Genomic DNA, 17,729 nt, shown 5'->3' on the forward strand with positions numbered 1-17,729 from the left:
GAACCTGTATTAGTCTTCTATATCGTTGAGTCATGAATTCAAACCCTTGGGAAGCCATGAAACTTGATTGCTCAAACCTTTCTGCTGACCAGAAGGCACTGCTTGAAGCTACCTACGTGCATGCAAAAGCTAGACAGTAAACAGAGCATAGGATGGTAAACATTCCATTAAATTTCCATGAAAAGGTAGACCGATATTGGATTCCTTCGATAAACATCAGTCGTCTCTTACATGAGCATTTGCAATGTAGAACCAACAACTGAATGTTACCCTTTTAAATTATAGGCTCCAACAACCCACAATCATCACCAGTCTCAAAATAGTGAAAAATCGTTCCTGAACAAATTAGCAAGCCTTCGAGTTTAACTCCTGGATTTTGTTGATCCATACACTAGTACTGCCAATTGGATGGATAAAAATTTATGAATGCTGTAATTTACCAATTTTTCCTTCACCAATCCCAAAAAGAAAAAAAATACTTCATGAATTAGCAAGCCTTCTTCTTTTCTCCTGGATTTTGTTGATCCATACCCTAGTGTTGACAGCTGGATACAAAAACAAACCTTTATGAACGCCCTAGTTTACTAGTCTTACTCTAAAATGAGATTAAGTGTGCCTAATGACAACTATTTCATGGACCTAGCTGGTTTATAAAAGAACATCACAAATCAAGAGATAATAGATGCATGCAGAAAGAATTCAAATATACACAAAAACAGAGCAAGTTTAGCATCTTTCATGAATTTTCAATAAAAATACATAGTAAATTAATTGGGTATATTTTAGGTGGTCATGAGGAATGATTGTTATCTTTCATAATTAGATTCAATTCTCATAAGTGACATGATAAACTAATATTGAATATATTATTAAAATGCTTTCAAACCTTATTTTAAAATAGATTTAACCCCTCAAAAGTATTTTACCTTTACCTAAGAACAAAACACACCCAAAAAAAAAGCATTTCTATCTGCTTAGCATTATACTCAGAATTAATAACTCGATAGACTCATAAATAAGTCTAGACCCAAATAGACTATACAATAAGGACCTCGTTGCATTAAAAGAATACATCAGTGCGATCCGATAGCATTAAAATTTTCAAGTTCTTTGAGGTTAGTTTACGGGTTAGTGTAAACTAAGAAAAGGTACAAATTCATTAAGAAAAAAAAAAATAAAAAAATTCGATGCATTTTAGTTTTAGATAAATAAAAATGGTGAAAGTTAAAAATAGTTTGATTTATTTGTATTACATAAACAGTAATGTGCTCAGAATTTAAGTGCCAACAGACCAACCACCGTATATTTAGCTTATATCTATTCACTTTGTTAACTGGAAAAATATATATTTATGTGTTGACATTATTTAACTCTTTTCATTATTTATGTGTTGAGTTTTTATCATCTACATAAAAAGTTGAGTTGCAACAAATAGATATGTTTTTTGTCCAGTAACGTATTATATATAGCTTTTTGATATATTATGGCTTTTTAAATATATCAAGGATTTAAGAACATTTTATTCTATTCCAGTTTTCAATATTTTAGTGTTTAAAATGTATTTTAGTGTTTATTCTATTATTATGTTGTTCTTTTTAGATTATGGTATATGGAGAGCATTAGTGTCTTTACTCTCCTCGTTATGTTTGCAGGGAAAAAATATGTCCTGTAAAAAAATGGCATCCTATTTTACCTTTGTTGAAGAATCCATAGAGCCCTCCCCCATGGAGTGTGCGGGTTACAAGTAGTATGTGCATCTCCCCGAGCTCAGTGCCATGTGGAAATTCAAGGAATGGCCTGGTTGGTCTAGAGAGGGGTTGGTAAAGGCTGCCTTACAGTCATTGGAGATTACTTTTCAGTTTGTTTCGTCTGTCCTCTGTGACACAAGGACTTACATTGACAAAGAGGAATGGAAGAGAAGGCTTGAATCCTTAATTAGTTCCCAGATTGAGTTGATTTCAATGATTTGTGAAAATGACAAGCAGGTTCCCACTCTTCAGTTGTCAGTAAGTAGTGGTGTTTTCTCATGGAAAGTTTTCCATGAGGTATGGCAGAGACCTGGTGCTTTACCTGTGGTTAGCAGAACAAGTGAAGAGAGCTTACTTCCTCGTTTGGGTACATGGAAAAGCGCTGAAGCTATGGTTTCTAGAATATGGCTTGCCATTGAAGGCCATATGCAGAGGACTCCCTTCACTTTAGGTCTGGGGGAACCAAATATGTCAGGTAAGCCTCTTCTTGAATATGATAGAATCTGCAAGCCAAGATATTTGCACTCTTTAAAACAACATAAACAGTTCCATAATCTAGAAGATGCCAAACTTTGCAATGTCCTCCAGATCTTTGAGGCATGGGTATTTGTAGGCCAAGAATTGTTGCAGAGAGTATATGAAAGAATAGACTCTGGGGATTTCGTAGGAGCATCCACAGACTGTTGGATGGTTGAAAGGATGTGGAACATGCTCATAGAAATTGTGAATTTGCTTCTAGTGATGGACCCAGATGATTTCCTTTGCCTTAAACACCAGTTGGCAATTAGCAGCACTAGTACGCTTGCAGGTGCATATTGCCTTCGGTCTGCCCCCCTTAGAGACCTTACAAATGCATGCAAGGAACTAAGGCATCTGGTGCCCAAATTCATCGGTGTTGAGGCTGATCCAAAGGGTGGACCAAGGCTCCAGGAGGCACTTATGCATTTGTTTCATTCACATGGACTGCGCTCACATAACACTTCAGGTGCTTACCATGTTGCAACAATACATGTTCTGTTGGCCTTCCAGGCAATAGAAGCCGCGGTGAAAAGGTTTTTCTTCTCATATCAGCAGCTGGTAGTAACAACCATTGGTAGCACTGAAATGAAGGGTCCATCATATCTAGGTGCTTGTGATGCCCTACGTCATATATATTTTGAACCACCTTATTTCCCCAGTGTGGATGGTGCAAAGACATTTTTGGGTTACTATTGGCACTAAAAGTTACAACTATGGTGGATGGTACACTGGAAGATCTACAGACAGATCAAGTGAAATGTACAAGAGAAAGAATAGTGCCTTCAGTTTTTCAATGTATTACCCCAAATACATACATACACTTTTTACATTGACAGTTTTGAGTACTATACATAGAATTATATTGGATATAGGATTAGACTCATTTTTGTTCATCCCCATCAGTAGGACCAATCAATAGAACAGTGGTAGAAATTTGGGATTTTTTTTTTTTTTTTTTCCCTCTCCAACGTGGATAGGATACTAAGGATTCATAGTGTGCAATTCCTCCTTCGTTAAATAGTGTAAAAGATTGTCCAAAATTAAAAAGGTAATTATTAAAATTATTAAATTTTACGAGTTGTTTCTTTTTTTAATTTTTTAATTCTTTACCTAAATTTTATGATGAGTTTAATGATATTTATATAATTCATTATAAATTTTAACATGAAATGTAGTTTAATGCTGTTATTTTTATATATATTTTAAAGATTTTTTTATTCAGTGTGTGAAACTGAGATAATTATAATTATAATTTGTTAAGTTTGTTTAATGGAATGCATCATAATTTTTTTGATGCAATTTTTTTTTTTTATTTTTTTTATTTTTATTTTTTATTTTTATTTTATCAGATTTTTTGTTTTTTAAGATTTTTTAATTCACTGTGTGAAATTGAGATAATTATAATTTTAGATTATTGAATTTATTTAATGGAATGTATCATAAAAAATTTAATGTATTAAATCTATATCATATTCAAGCTACATTCCTACCATAAATATCCACTCATTTCCAAAGTTTTGAGAAAAAATATTAGATAATGCAGTTAAGATTGACTAATAACATATAATTAGTATAGTTTTTTATCTCTACATTTATTTTACAAAGTACTCTGATACTTCATACTCTACTTTAATTTTCTTGCACATGGCCTTGTGTTATTGCTTAAGATGTCATTTAATTTAACTGAATTTATGGTAAAGGTATAAATTTTGCCTTTAGTTTTAATTTTGAGTGATTTTGATTTGATTGCCTTAGATTTGTTAAATTTGATTTTTGATAAATAGTTTTACATGCTTGATTAATATAGGAAAAATACAAAAATTCTTTTGGAAACAAAGTTTGCTTTGGTAGCATTTGTAGTCTTTTGAAGAAAAAGGAAATTTCGTGAATAATTAGTGGTCATGAGTTGCATGTTTTGAAAAGATAAAGAAAATTGTTTCTTTGATTGTCTTTGTTAAGAAAGTTGTTTTCTATAAAATTTGCATTCTTCCAACTCTCTTAGCTAGGAGATTCATTGAAAAAGAAAAGTAGTGTAAATCATCTTAGGTGCATATTTGTAGTGGTTGAGAGTCGAGTCTACACACCACCAGTTTCATCTCCACTACCTTTTGTCTTAAGAAAGCCATAAAATTAACGCTTAGAGTAAAATCAACTTAGTAACTTTTTATTTACTAGGGCTCTGAAACACCAATATAGATCAGGCTAGTGTCTTGGAGTAGGAGAGTAAAAAACTCTCCAAGACAACAAAACCAAACAAGTAGCTTATCTTGTGATAGATTAAATCCAGCTGTTTCATTTATACTCTGGGAAAGCTCCTCTTAAAGGAGAAGCACGAGCTCGTGTCCGAACCAGTGAGGGGATCAATCCTCCCTCGTTGGGAACGACGCCAGACACGCACGTATTACAAACGGTAAACCTCGGATTAACCATTGTCGAGGAGCCAGGGGTCACTTGTCGGTAAACCTTGGATTATTGTCAAGGAGCCGGCAAGGGGATTGAGCTTGATACTCTGCCCTTGCGTGCTGTCGGAGTGTAGACTGTTCCCCCAGGTATACTTGTTGCTGTTGGTAACCTTAGTGACCATAATCTTTAGGATTCTACCGAGGTGACGGTGGAGGGAAGATCCCACTGTACCTGGAGCAGACGTCGGCTAGACTCACTTGGATTTTCCGGGGGGTTCACTTCACTCGAGACGGTTAAAGTGGAGGAACTTGTGCCGGTCTATTCATTAAGCAGGTTGCCGGGGTAACTGTTCCACCCGCCACTTCTGTACTGAATCCGGCGATGTTGGGTTTCATCTCCAACTAGCGCTTTCGGTCCGGAAGGCTACTGTTTGTGCTTGGTTTGATGCCCTAGATTCTTTAGGCGTGTGCTTCAAATTTGTTTGGTTCTTTAGAGACTTTAGGCAGTTTGCTTTGAGATTTTACTTTGTTTGCGTGTGCAGTAGTTAAAAGTCTTTAACTGTGGCGGAATTACCAAGAAAGTCCCGTAGACTTCGGGGCCAGTCTCCTGAGATTGTTTCCGTGGCCGAATTGTTGAGGACATCCCGTAGAATTCGGGGTGAGGACACAAATTGCGTCTGGGGGGAAACCTCAAGGACAGTATATACCTGTGGTACAATACATTCCTCAAGGTCAGCCCCATCCTCAATATGTACCCCAAGGTCAACCCCAGTATCAGAGCCTTGTTTTGTTCATTTGTTATTAACCTTGGAATTCCCTAGCATTGGTAATCTTCAAGCTTATTACTCTTGATATTGGGGGTTTGTTGGGGACAGGTTTTATGTCTCTCCGTTTCATCCCTATTTGAAGGGACCCATTAACGCACCATCTTATGTGTCAGTGTTAGGCAGTTCCCTTTGACCAATTCCAGCGCAGTGACTCATCACAAGTCGCCCCTCGACAATAACATGGTGGCCCCACCTCCAGAAAGAATTCATATGTCATGCATGGGTTAGTCTAAATTTGTCAGAGATATTTAAGCTTATTAATGACCCAATTTCTTATGATCTTAGTTATCGTACAATGTCATCTAAGATCCCCTGAATATTACTTAATCCCAAAGTGGTTTACGTGAAAAGTATAAAATATTTACTAAAAAATGAGACTTCCATGCTTAGTACGCTATGCATTGATCAAGACCATATTATTTACTCAAGCTAAATTATTTTCAATGCAATTTGTATAGGTATTTTAAGAATGAATAAGTGGGGGAGGATTAACGAGTTGGAAGTTGAAGACCCGGAAGATATGATACAATTTTCAGCAGAAGACTTAACATGGACAGAGATTGAGGGGGACCAAGTTGCAGTTATTCCATATTGTCGACTTGATGATTTCATAAGTGGAGAGGAATCAAATGAAAGTGCACCCACCCAATTTCTTCTTAAGAATCACCGAAGTAAAAAAATAGAGGATATCAAAGTCACCAATTACTCAACATTCTTGGAGTACAGTGTGTGAGTCTCTATATGCTTTTTCAAGATATGTGTAATTTTTTCAATATGCATAAATATTATATCTAATTTGCAGTAATTTTTTTACGTACAGTTATTGGTGTTCATATGGTCCACAGTCGACAAGGAGAATTAGGAGTGCATCATCAGATCCAAAGACAACCCGCAATCGACATGAAAGTATTAAAGTTGGTTGCCAATGTCACTTCTTTGTGCGACGACTTGTGATGAGACCAGATGATGCTGTAATAATATATACTGCATGTAGACATATTGATGAATCCAATGTTATTTGTCATGGGATAGATGCAATCGGAAGTTCCATGAGATTCAATTATGCACCACATTTAAGTTGGCATATGCGATCTACAGTCCAACATTTCGTTAAAAGAGGTTTTAATGCTACAATGATATGGGACAAGTTCATCTCTGATGTGAAGGATGGATCCGGTGAGTTATACACAGGGATACTTCGAGATACCTACATGACAAAAAAAGATATAAGTAACATTTACAATGATATCATAAGGCTAGAGTATGTTAAAGATCAAAGTGATCCAAAGAGTGTGGAGTGCTGGTACAAGGAAAACCCAGAGAGTTTTTTCTTCTACCAAAAACAAGATCTTGTTGAAAATATCCCTTTTATCATAGGCATACAAACAAAGTGGATGTGTTCAATGATGCTGAAATACTCTCACAATAATATTATCTCAATGGATTCAACCTTTAGTACAAATAAGTACGGCGTGAGTACATATTTATCCTAAATCCGATTCATTTATTTAACCTCATATTAATGCATGTATCTTATATAAATGTAATTATGCATATCTTTTGTAATGCAGTATCAACTTTACACCTTAATGGTTTTCGACGAACATCACAATGGGGTTCCAATAGCTTGGGTGATATCATCACGCAACACTATAGCTGATCTTTCTAAATGGATGTTGGCCTTACTTGCAATTGGAAACAAAGAGCGACCAGATTGGCATGTTCTTGCCTTCATCACGGATGATGCTACTGCTGAAATTGAAGCATTGAGGTGATGTGTTTATTATTTTTACAAGAGGCATAAAAAATATTGTTAATGTATAATCTCACTAAAAATTATGTTATTGCAGGTCTACGATCAAGTGCAAAGTATTATTATGTGTGTGGCATGTTCGTCGTGCATGGTTGAAAAATGTTGGAAACAAGGTCAAAGGGAGGGAAAACCAAATACACATTTTTCGTGGATTAGGTGAAATCATGCACATGTGTAAAGATGATGAATCTGTGCGAAAGAAAGTTGAAAGCTTATTTGAAGAATTCAGTGAACAAATTTTTTTTTTTGGAATATTTTAGAAATACTTGGCTGTCCAACAACAAAATATGTAAGCTTCTTATTGGTGGTTATAATGACTCTATTTTTCATGTCATATGTATACTTATTAATATATAACTAATAACTTTCTTTCTACAGATATGTGGGCAAAAGCATACAGAAATTTTCCACATTCAAATCAAGATACGAACAACGCCATTGAATCTTACCATCGGTATATCAAGGAAAGGTACCTATGTGAGAAGAACAATGCATGCCACAGAAGGGTTGATTGGTTAATCTATGTTTTGTTGACAAAGGTTGTATTATTTTACAATCATATGCACCATTTAAAAGAAGCTGGTTTTGTATGACCCAGAAAAATACAGGAACAACTGAATTCATCCAAGTGTAGAGCTAAGAAAATCCCAAATGAAGATTGTGTGCCTGATGAAAAGAGTCATGACTACTGGGTTCGTAGCCAAAATAAGGATACTCGTGACATTTGGTACAATGTCATATATAAGGGTTCTAATCTACACTTCTGCAATTGCAATTGGGCCCTAAATGGAAATATCTGTAAACATGTATTGAAAGTTGAGATGTTAGTGAGTAACACTATTTTGGGTGAAAATGTAGCACCTGGTGTCACTGATCCCACGACAGAAAGGCCTAGAATTTTATTTGATTTGAATGAAACACCTATATTGGTCCCAGAAATCCAAACAGAGCTTTTTCCATGCTTTGATTCTCCTCCCAATCTGAATTATCATAATGAAACAAGCATTGATAATTTAGAGAATTTCTCATACAATGTTGAATCGACCAATGTACGACAAGATAGTGCATTCTCTGAACATGATGAGATGAAACATGTTAACTCATCAACTCTTGAGAAATTGAGATCCATAATACCTACAAATTTGGAACAGGCATATGCATTGAACAACTTGGTAGACAAAGCATGTCAAGAATACAACAAAATGTTTTTCAATACTATAACTCCATCCAAGATCACTACCAAGAGAAAACATAGTTTCTTGAGTCCAGTAAATAAAAAGAGGCGATGTGGTCGCAAGTCAAAGTCAGGGACAGATATACTACAATTTGAAAGGGTTGGACGAGTTCATGCAAGGAAAAAAAGAATGGATGAACAATTGGAGTCATCTTCTCAAAAACAAGGAAATATGGACCACGCGCCTGAGATAATTCAAGATTCTATTATACCCAATATTGGTATGGAAATGTCATGCTATGCATTGTTTTACGTTAAATGCGATATATTATCATGTTCAACACATTTGCATGACTATACGAACTATTTTTATTGTTACAGCTGAGGGACCCACATCTCACAACATTCCAAGTTGTCGAATTCGTTTATTCGATGAACATGCTACCGAAAAAAGATCTAGCATTGGGAACACTGCTTCAGCGATTAACACCCCAATATCCTCCCCAAGGGTGCTCCCCCTATTGTTGAACCAATTAAGATGTATCATCGCCCACACCCACCACCTCTTTCCTCCACAAATTCTTCCATGCCTATAACCACCTCTGTAATACCTTCCCAATGCTCACCCCTACCCTTCAATCATCCACCATTCTCATTTTTTCAATCGTCCACCCTTAACATTCCAATTTCCCCCCTAGGTTAATCCCCCGGCCTATAGTGATTCCCACTATTGTACAACCAGTGGGGGTGTATCGTCACCCGCACCCACTACCTTTTCCCTATTTCACATCCACCATGCCTTTATCCAGCGCCCCTGAACCATGCCTATATCCGTCACCAAGTGCTCCGCCATCTACCCAGGAAGGGTTGTCTTCTCCATTGCCTCAAATCCTCACGGTGAGAATGAGTATTTGATCAAAATATCATCATGAATTAATGAAATTGATTATATGCCTTTCAATTTTTACAACTAATTGATTATTGTAATTTTTTGCAGAGACATCAATTTGGAAATCCACCTGGGAGTGCCTCATGGGACGAGGGTGACTTAGAGACCCATACGGTAGATCGATCATGATGTTGTTTTTCCATTATGTCATTGATGGGCATGAGATTCCATTATTTATGTTGGAAATGAAGTTCTATTTTGTAAAAAAGAAACATGTATAGTTGGACCTATTTTGAATAAAAAATACATAAATTTATATTTGTGTTTATGACAACATCTCCATTGAATTTTAAATCCTTATGTGGATGCGATGTTATATTCTATCAATGTTACATTACTTTTTGATGAATAGTTGTAACGGATTTTGTTTTTATTAGTTACAAATTATCAAGTTTATAAGTTAAGTGCTTCAACTAACCTTGTAATATCAATTAAACCATCCTTCAAAATAATTATTTGAGCTTTTCAATGGTTGGAAAATATGTATTATAGACTTCCCCATTATTCCAAATGAATCCCTCTTTTGATTTTCTAACTAATGTTTAATTAGATAACGTTTTAGAATTAAAATAATAAAGTATTATAGTGAATTACAAATGTATTGAAAACAAATATCAATTAAACCAACCATTAAACAATTGAAAACAATTAATTAAACCAACCATTGAAAACAATACAATTAATAAAACAAATACAATAGTTTGAGCTTTTCGATGGTTCGAAAACTTATGTTATATTGAAACATCCACAAATGACTCCAATTTTAATAATTGTATTTTGGGACGGACCTTCATTGATTTTTGGAGAAAGTTTATTTAATAAGGAAATAAAAATATTCAATATTCTTTTTCAAACTTTTGATTATGAGTTGATTATTCTCTTATTTATTTGAAATTTTGAAAATAAGATTTGTTTTTTTCTTTATATATAACATTATAAGTTAAAATGAGAAATCTAAAACATTTCTCATTAAAATACTAACAAAAACAAAAACGAATATTTGACTTTAACAGTAAAGACATATTTGACTTTAAGAGTAAAGAGATTAAAATACCCATTTGACTTTAACAGTAAAGACATATTTGACTTTAAGAGTAAAGAGATTAAAATACCCGGTTCCCGGAGCTAAATATGATCATAACTATAATGTATCTAGAAAAGTTTTATAATTCCATTTATAAAAATATAATTGAATAATAAGTATCACTTAGTATTTCATTAATCTTTTTGGAATTACTAAAAAGCTTTTTAATAATAAGTATTATTATTAATATTACATAAGTCTTTTTTGGTCCTGAAGATGATGGGAGGTAAAGAGAACTATTTAATATTAATAATGAATCTTATTAATAAAAAGTTTTAAAAATTTCGGAAAATATTAATGAAATGTTGAATGACATGTAATTATTTCATTTCACTGTATCATAGTTATATCATATTTATTTAAAAAAAATGTAACTTCTAATGTATTTATTGCTTAAATTAAATATTCATTTTTATGAATATTTGAATAATTTTTAGAAATAAAATTTAAAAACTTTTTCTCAATATATTAAAATTATATCATATTTATTTAATGAAAAATGCAATTTCTAATGTCTTCATTGCTTGAGTCAAATATTCATTTTTGTGAATATTCCAATAAGAAATGTTATGGATTTTGCATTTTCCCATATAAAGTTGTGTAACCTTTGAAAAATGAAAATTTAATTATAACTAGCAATTGCACTAGATGTTGCAAAGGAAACTTAGTTAGGCATAAATTCGAAGAATCGTGATATATAAAAGATCAATATATAAAAAAAAAATAAAAAAAAAATCAATGCAAACAAAATTTTGAAAAATAAAACATATAATTACCCTTTTATCATTAGAAATATCTTCTACATTCTACATCTCCATTCTTTACCCTTTTACATTACAAAGTTATCAAATTTATCTGAAACAATTTCTAACATGAATCATATCCCATAATACAAAAGAAATTTAAAATAGAAGAAAAATTTAAAAATGGACAACTTACGCCATCATTTTATTTTTATTTTTAATATTATTTTATTATTATTATAAATAAATAAATTTTTAACTTCCTTTGAAAATTATTCTGTGTGAAATAATTCATACTTCATTGAAAATCCATCTTCAATGCAAATTGTAAATTTATTATTTTATCATTTTTTGATGAAGAACATTTCATATTGAATTGGATTCACTCTCATTACATATTAAAAAAATTAAATAATTGGTAAGTATTGCATTAAAATTATCATTTGAACCAAATTTAATAATTTTCATATTAGATTTTGAAATTATCATTATATTAAGTAATATTGGAAGATAAAACCTTATCACCAATGGCAAATAAACAATTTTCCATTCCAAATTACCATTTGAAGATGAGTGGACCATCTCTGTGGGAAATATCAAGAGAGCACAATTTCCAGATGGGTGGACCATTCGAGATCTATTTTTGGGAAATATTAAGAGAGCACAATTTCCAGATGGGTGGACCATTCGAGATCTATTTTTGGGAAATATTAAGAGAGCACAATTTCCAGATGGGTGGACCATTCGAGATCTATTTTTGGGAAATATTAAGAGAGCACAATTTATAGATTCATGGAGACAAGATTGATGAATTGATTCAAACACTTCATACATATGGATAGATCCTTAGATAAGACCTCAATCTAAATGAGACCACCTATCCATCTACAAATAATGGGTAACATGTCTTTTCATTATTGATTTGTTAACAAACCCTGGATACCATGTATAATGTGTCATTTCATTATTGATTTGCTAACAAACCCATGCTTTGTTTGCACACATCTTCCGTATATGAACACATCTTCCGTATATGCCCAGTTTCCGTATATGCGCACATCTTCCGTATATGCACACATCTTCCGTATATGCCCAGTTTCCGTATATGCACACATCTTCCGTATATGCGCACATCTTCCGTATATGCCCAGTTTCCGTATATGCGCACATCTTCCGTATATGCGCACATCTTCCGTATATGCCCAGTTTCCGTATATGCACACATCTTCCGTATATGCCCAGTTTCCGTATATGCCCACATCTTCCGTATATGCCCAGTTTCCGTATATGCCCACATCTTCCGTATATGCGCACATCTTCCGTATATGCCCAGTTTCCGTATATGCCTACATCTTCCGTATATGCGCACATCTTCCGTATATGCCCAGTTTCCGTATATGCGCACATCTTCCGTATATGCGCACATCTTCCGTATATGCCCAGTTTCCGTATATGCCCACATCTTCCGTATATGCGCACATCTTCCGTATATGCCCAGTTTGGGCATATGCGCACATCTTCCGTATATGCCCAGTTTCCGTATATGCGCACATCTTCCGTATATGCCCAGTTTCCGTATATGCCCACATCTTCCGTATATGCCCAGTTTTCGTATATGCCCACATCTTCCGTATATGCGCACATCTTCCGTATATGCCCAGTTTCCGTATATGCGCACATCTTCCGTATATGCCCAGTTTCCGTATATGCGCACATCTTCCGTATATGCGCACATCTTCCGTATATGCCCAGTTTCCGTATATGCCTACATCTTCCGTATATGCGCACATCTTCCGTATATGTGCACATCTTCCGTATATGCCTAGTTTCCGTATATGCCCACATCTTCCGTATATGCGCACATCTTCCGTATATGCCCAGTTTCCGTATATGCACACATCTTCCGTATATGCCCAGTTTCCGTATATGCCCACATCTTCCGTATATGCGCACATCTTCCGTATATGCCCAGTTTCCGTATATGCCTACATCTTCTGTATATGCGCACATCTTCCGTATATGCCCAGTTTCCGTATATGCGCACATCTTCCGTATATGCGCACATCTTCCGTGTATGCCCAGTTTCCGTATATGCCCACATCTTCCGTATATGCGCACATCTTCCGTATATGCCCAGTTTGGGCATATGCGCACATCTTCCATATATGCCCAGTTTCCGTATATGCGCACATCTTCCGTATATGCCCAGTTTCCGTATATGCCCACATCTTCCGTATATGCGCACATCTTCCGTATATGCCCAGTTTCCGTATATGCCTACATCTTCCGTATATGCGCACATCTTCCGTATATGCCCAGTTTCCGTATATGCGCACATCTTCCGTATATGCGCACATCTTCCGTATATGCCCAGTTTCCGTATATGCCCACATCTTCCGTATATGCGCACATCTTCCGTATATGCCCAGTTTCCGTATATGCGCACATCTTCCGTATATGCCCAGTTTCCGTATATGCACACATCTTCCGTATATGCCCAGTTTCCATATATGCCCAGTTTCCGTATATGCCCACATCTTCCGTATATGCCCAGTTTCCGTATATGCGCACATCTTCCGTATATGCGCACATCTTCCGTATATGCCCAGTTTCCGTATATGCGCACATCTTCCGTATATGCGCACATCTTCCGTATATGCCCAGTTTCCGTATATGCGCACATCTTCCGTATACGCGCACATCTTCCGTATGCGCACATCTTCCGTATATGCGCACATCTTCCGTATATGCCCAGTTTCCGTATATGCCCACATCTTCCGTATATGCACACATCTTCCGTATATGCGCACATCTTCCGTATATGCCCAGTTTCCGTATATGCGCACATCTTCCGTATATGCCCAGGTTCCGTATATGCGCACATCTTCCGTATATGCCCAGTTTCCGTATATGCACACATCTTCCGTATATGTCCAGTTTTCGTATATGCGCACATCTTCCGTATATGCGCAGTTTCCGTATATGCCCACATCTTCCGTATATGCGCACATCTTCCGTATATGCCCAGTTTCCGTATATGCGCACATCTTCCGTATATGCTCAGTTTCCGTATATGCCCAGTTTCCGTATATGCGCACATCTTCCATATATGCCCACATTTTCCGTATATGCCCAGTTTCCGTATATGCGCACATCTTCCGTATATGCGCACATCTTCCGTATATGCCCAGTTTCCGTATATGCGCACATCTTCCGTATATGCCCAGTCTCCGTATATGCGCACATCTTCCGTATATGCACACATCTTCCGTATATGCACAGTTTCCGTATATGCGCACATCTTCCGTATATGCCCAGTTTCCGTATATGCGCACTTCATAGGTTGAATGAATGAGGGGTGGTTGTTTTTTATAAATAAAAAATTGAATTAAAATGTAGAAAGTTAAATAATAATTTATATTATTTTTAATATATTATTTGGGTCAATTGAATTTGGTTAGAAAAGAGAATAATTATTTCTTTAAATCACTTAATTTTAAATAGTGGGAAAATTTATCATAATTTCATTGTCAAAATAACAATGTGGATGGACATCATTGGTTGTTATTTAATTTCATTGCCAAACTAACAATGTGGATAGTCATCATTGGTTGTTATCTGCTAATGAGATTGACTCATCAATTAAAAACATCAAAACATAGAATAGTTAAACAATGATTTATATTTATGATGGATCAATTAAAAATGTCAAAATATAGAATAGTTAAGCAATAATTTATATTTATCTTCAATATGTTGTTTGGGGCAATTGAATATAGTTGGAGAGGAGAATAATGATTTCTCTTAACCACCCAATTTTTAAATAGTAGGAAAACCTATCATAACTTAGTTGTCAAACCAACAGTGTGGACAACAATCACTTGCTGCTATATGCTAATGCAGGTTGACTCACCATTGTTATTTAAGGAAAACCACCCCACTTGTAAATACCCATTGGTGGTCTATGAGGGGGCAGACTTTCACTCATGCCACATGCCTCTGCTATCTACTAATGCATATTGACTCATCATTGTTATTTAAGGAAAACCAAACCACTTGTAAATACCCATTGGTGGTCTATGAGGGGGCAGGCTTTCACTCATGCCAGATGCCTCTTAGTCTTGGGTCGTTAAATTGTTTCCTTAAGTCTGAGGAAGAGGAGCTCTTTGCAAGAAAATGCAATTTTAAACCTAATTGATTTACATATAAATCAATATAAACCACCCTATATAAACCTAATTGATTTACATATAATCTATTATTATAATAAAATAATATTGAATATTATTCCTTAAAGAGTAATGAGGTATTTCACAACCTATTATGACATAGATGTTATCACTCACTTACATGTAAGTGATAATAACTAAAAAGATTAAATCAATGTAAATCCATCTTGAACGTGCATCACCTACATGTAAGTGATAGTACCTAATAAAATTAAATCAATGTAAATCCATCTTAAACCCGCATCTATAGAGGGATCAAATTTATTAAGGTGTAAATTTTGTTTAGCATTTATTTCAGCATATTGAATGATAAAAAAAGTGTGGTCTAAACATGTTACAATTCAGACTTGTTTTAGCTACGTTTTTCCAACCATTTTTTCCCAAAATCTAACTAAAAAATTATAAGAATTGTTAGAAATTTAAATATTAATTGTTGATATTGCATAATCCAAGTGCAATAGGGTTTTTGAGGATATTGAATCCCTTTATGCATTCAAAAACACAATTTCAGTAATGAAAAAGATGCAATTTGATCAAAAAATTATATATCCAAATTACGGTGATGAATACCAAAAACAAAATTCAAACTATATAATGTTTAAACTTATTTAAAAAAAAAGATACACTAATAAACTTGATCCCTCTCAATATTTAATAGATATGGATTTAAGAAGGATCTATGTGTATTAAAGAAATTCAATCCATTTTAATACTTGATAAACATGGGTTTAAAAAGAATCTACATGTATAAATAGTAACCATAGCTTAAAATACACCCATAAAGTATACCACTAATACTAAATGATACATAGCTAATTCAATTTACATGTGTTACCCTTCTTATAAGTTTAACATTTATAGAAGCAATGTGGATGTGTTAATACTGATCCAAAAATGGGCCAAAATCAATTATTGATCCTCAATCAAATTGCACATTAAGAAAAGTTAATACATAGTAATAATTAGTAATTATTTATGGGTGCTTTGAGAAACCTTAATGCCAATTGAAAAACTTTCTTCTAAGTGTAATGGATACCCCCTTCAAAGTAGGGTTGCAATCCATTCTCGATGCTAAAGGTCTAGCTTTTGAAACCATGGTTACTACCTACACTAAGATTTCCAAATATCAACTAAACATATTTGTGAAGAGAATTGAGAAAATTCTAGAAGCCATGCTATATCCTACCATGTGAAGATACAAAATCTTGGCCCTTGTTGATCATAGACTTATTGGGCAACTCACTAGGATTTGGCTCTTTCACAAAATTATGAAAACTTGTTTGAAGAATACCTATAAGCCTCATATCAAAAGACACAATGTTGTTGATCTCGTTTCCCGTCAACGATAAAAGTCAACATCCTAGGGACTTTTATATATTCTATGGTGTTTTTATAGAGGTGATACTCCTCTTTCACACACTCACATTTTCTGATTAACTCAAAAATGTGGAATTAAACATTCAACATATTCACCTTTGAGTGGACCATGTGATTTTAAAGAAAATAAATAAAAACAAAAAGAAGTAAATACTATCTAATTAAGTCATTCCATGGCACATATCCATTCACATATCATGAGGGAGACACATTTGAAACAAATACATAGACAAAAAATAAAGAAATTGCACATTAAGAAAAGTTAATACATAGTAATAATTAGTAATTATTTATGAGTGCTTTGAGAAACCTTAATGCCAATTGAAAAACTTTCTTCTAAGTGTAATGGATACCCCCTTCAAAGTAGGGTTGCAATCCATTCTCGATGCTAAAGGTCTAGCTTTTGAAACCATGGTTACTACCTACACTAAGATTTCCAAATATCAACTAAACATATTTGTGAAGAGAATTGAGAAAATTCTAGAAGCCATGCTATATCCTACCATGTGAAGATACAAAATCTTGGCCCTTGTTGATCATAGACTTATTGGGCAACTCACTAGGATTTGGCTCTTTCACAAAATTATGAAAACTTGTTTGAAGAATACCTATAAGCCTCATATCAAAAGACACAATGTTGTTGATCTCGTTTCCCGTCAATGATAAAAGTCAACATCCTAGGGACTTTTATATATTCTATGGTGTTTTTATAGAGGTGATACTCCTCTTTCACACACTCACATTTTCTGATTAACTCAAAAATGTGGAATTAAACATTCAACATATTCACCTTTGAGTGGACCATGTGATTTTAAAGAAAATAAATAAAAACAAAAAGAAGTAAATACTATCTAATTAAGTCAT

At 34.5% G+C, this 17,729-nt stretch overlaps 1 pseudogene; it reads left to right on the forward strand.

Moving 5' to 3' along the window:
• Positions 1-1,775: 1,775 nt before the first annotated feature.
• Positions 1,776-2,969, forward strand: LOC149252633 (nematode resistance protein-like HSPRO2 pseudogene; annotated as a pseudogene).
• Positions 2,970-17,729: the final 14,760 nt, after the last annotated feature.

Source organism: Pinus tabuliformis, chromosome 7 (assembly GCF_031772625.1).
Source record: "Pinus tabuliformis cultivar Carrire ecotype Pingquan chromosome 7, CPIR1, whole genome shotgun sequence".
Lineage (NCBI taxonomy): Eukaryota > Viridiplantae > Streptophyta > Pinopsida > Pinales > Pinaceae > Pinus > Pinus tabuliformis.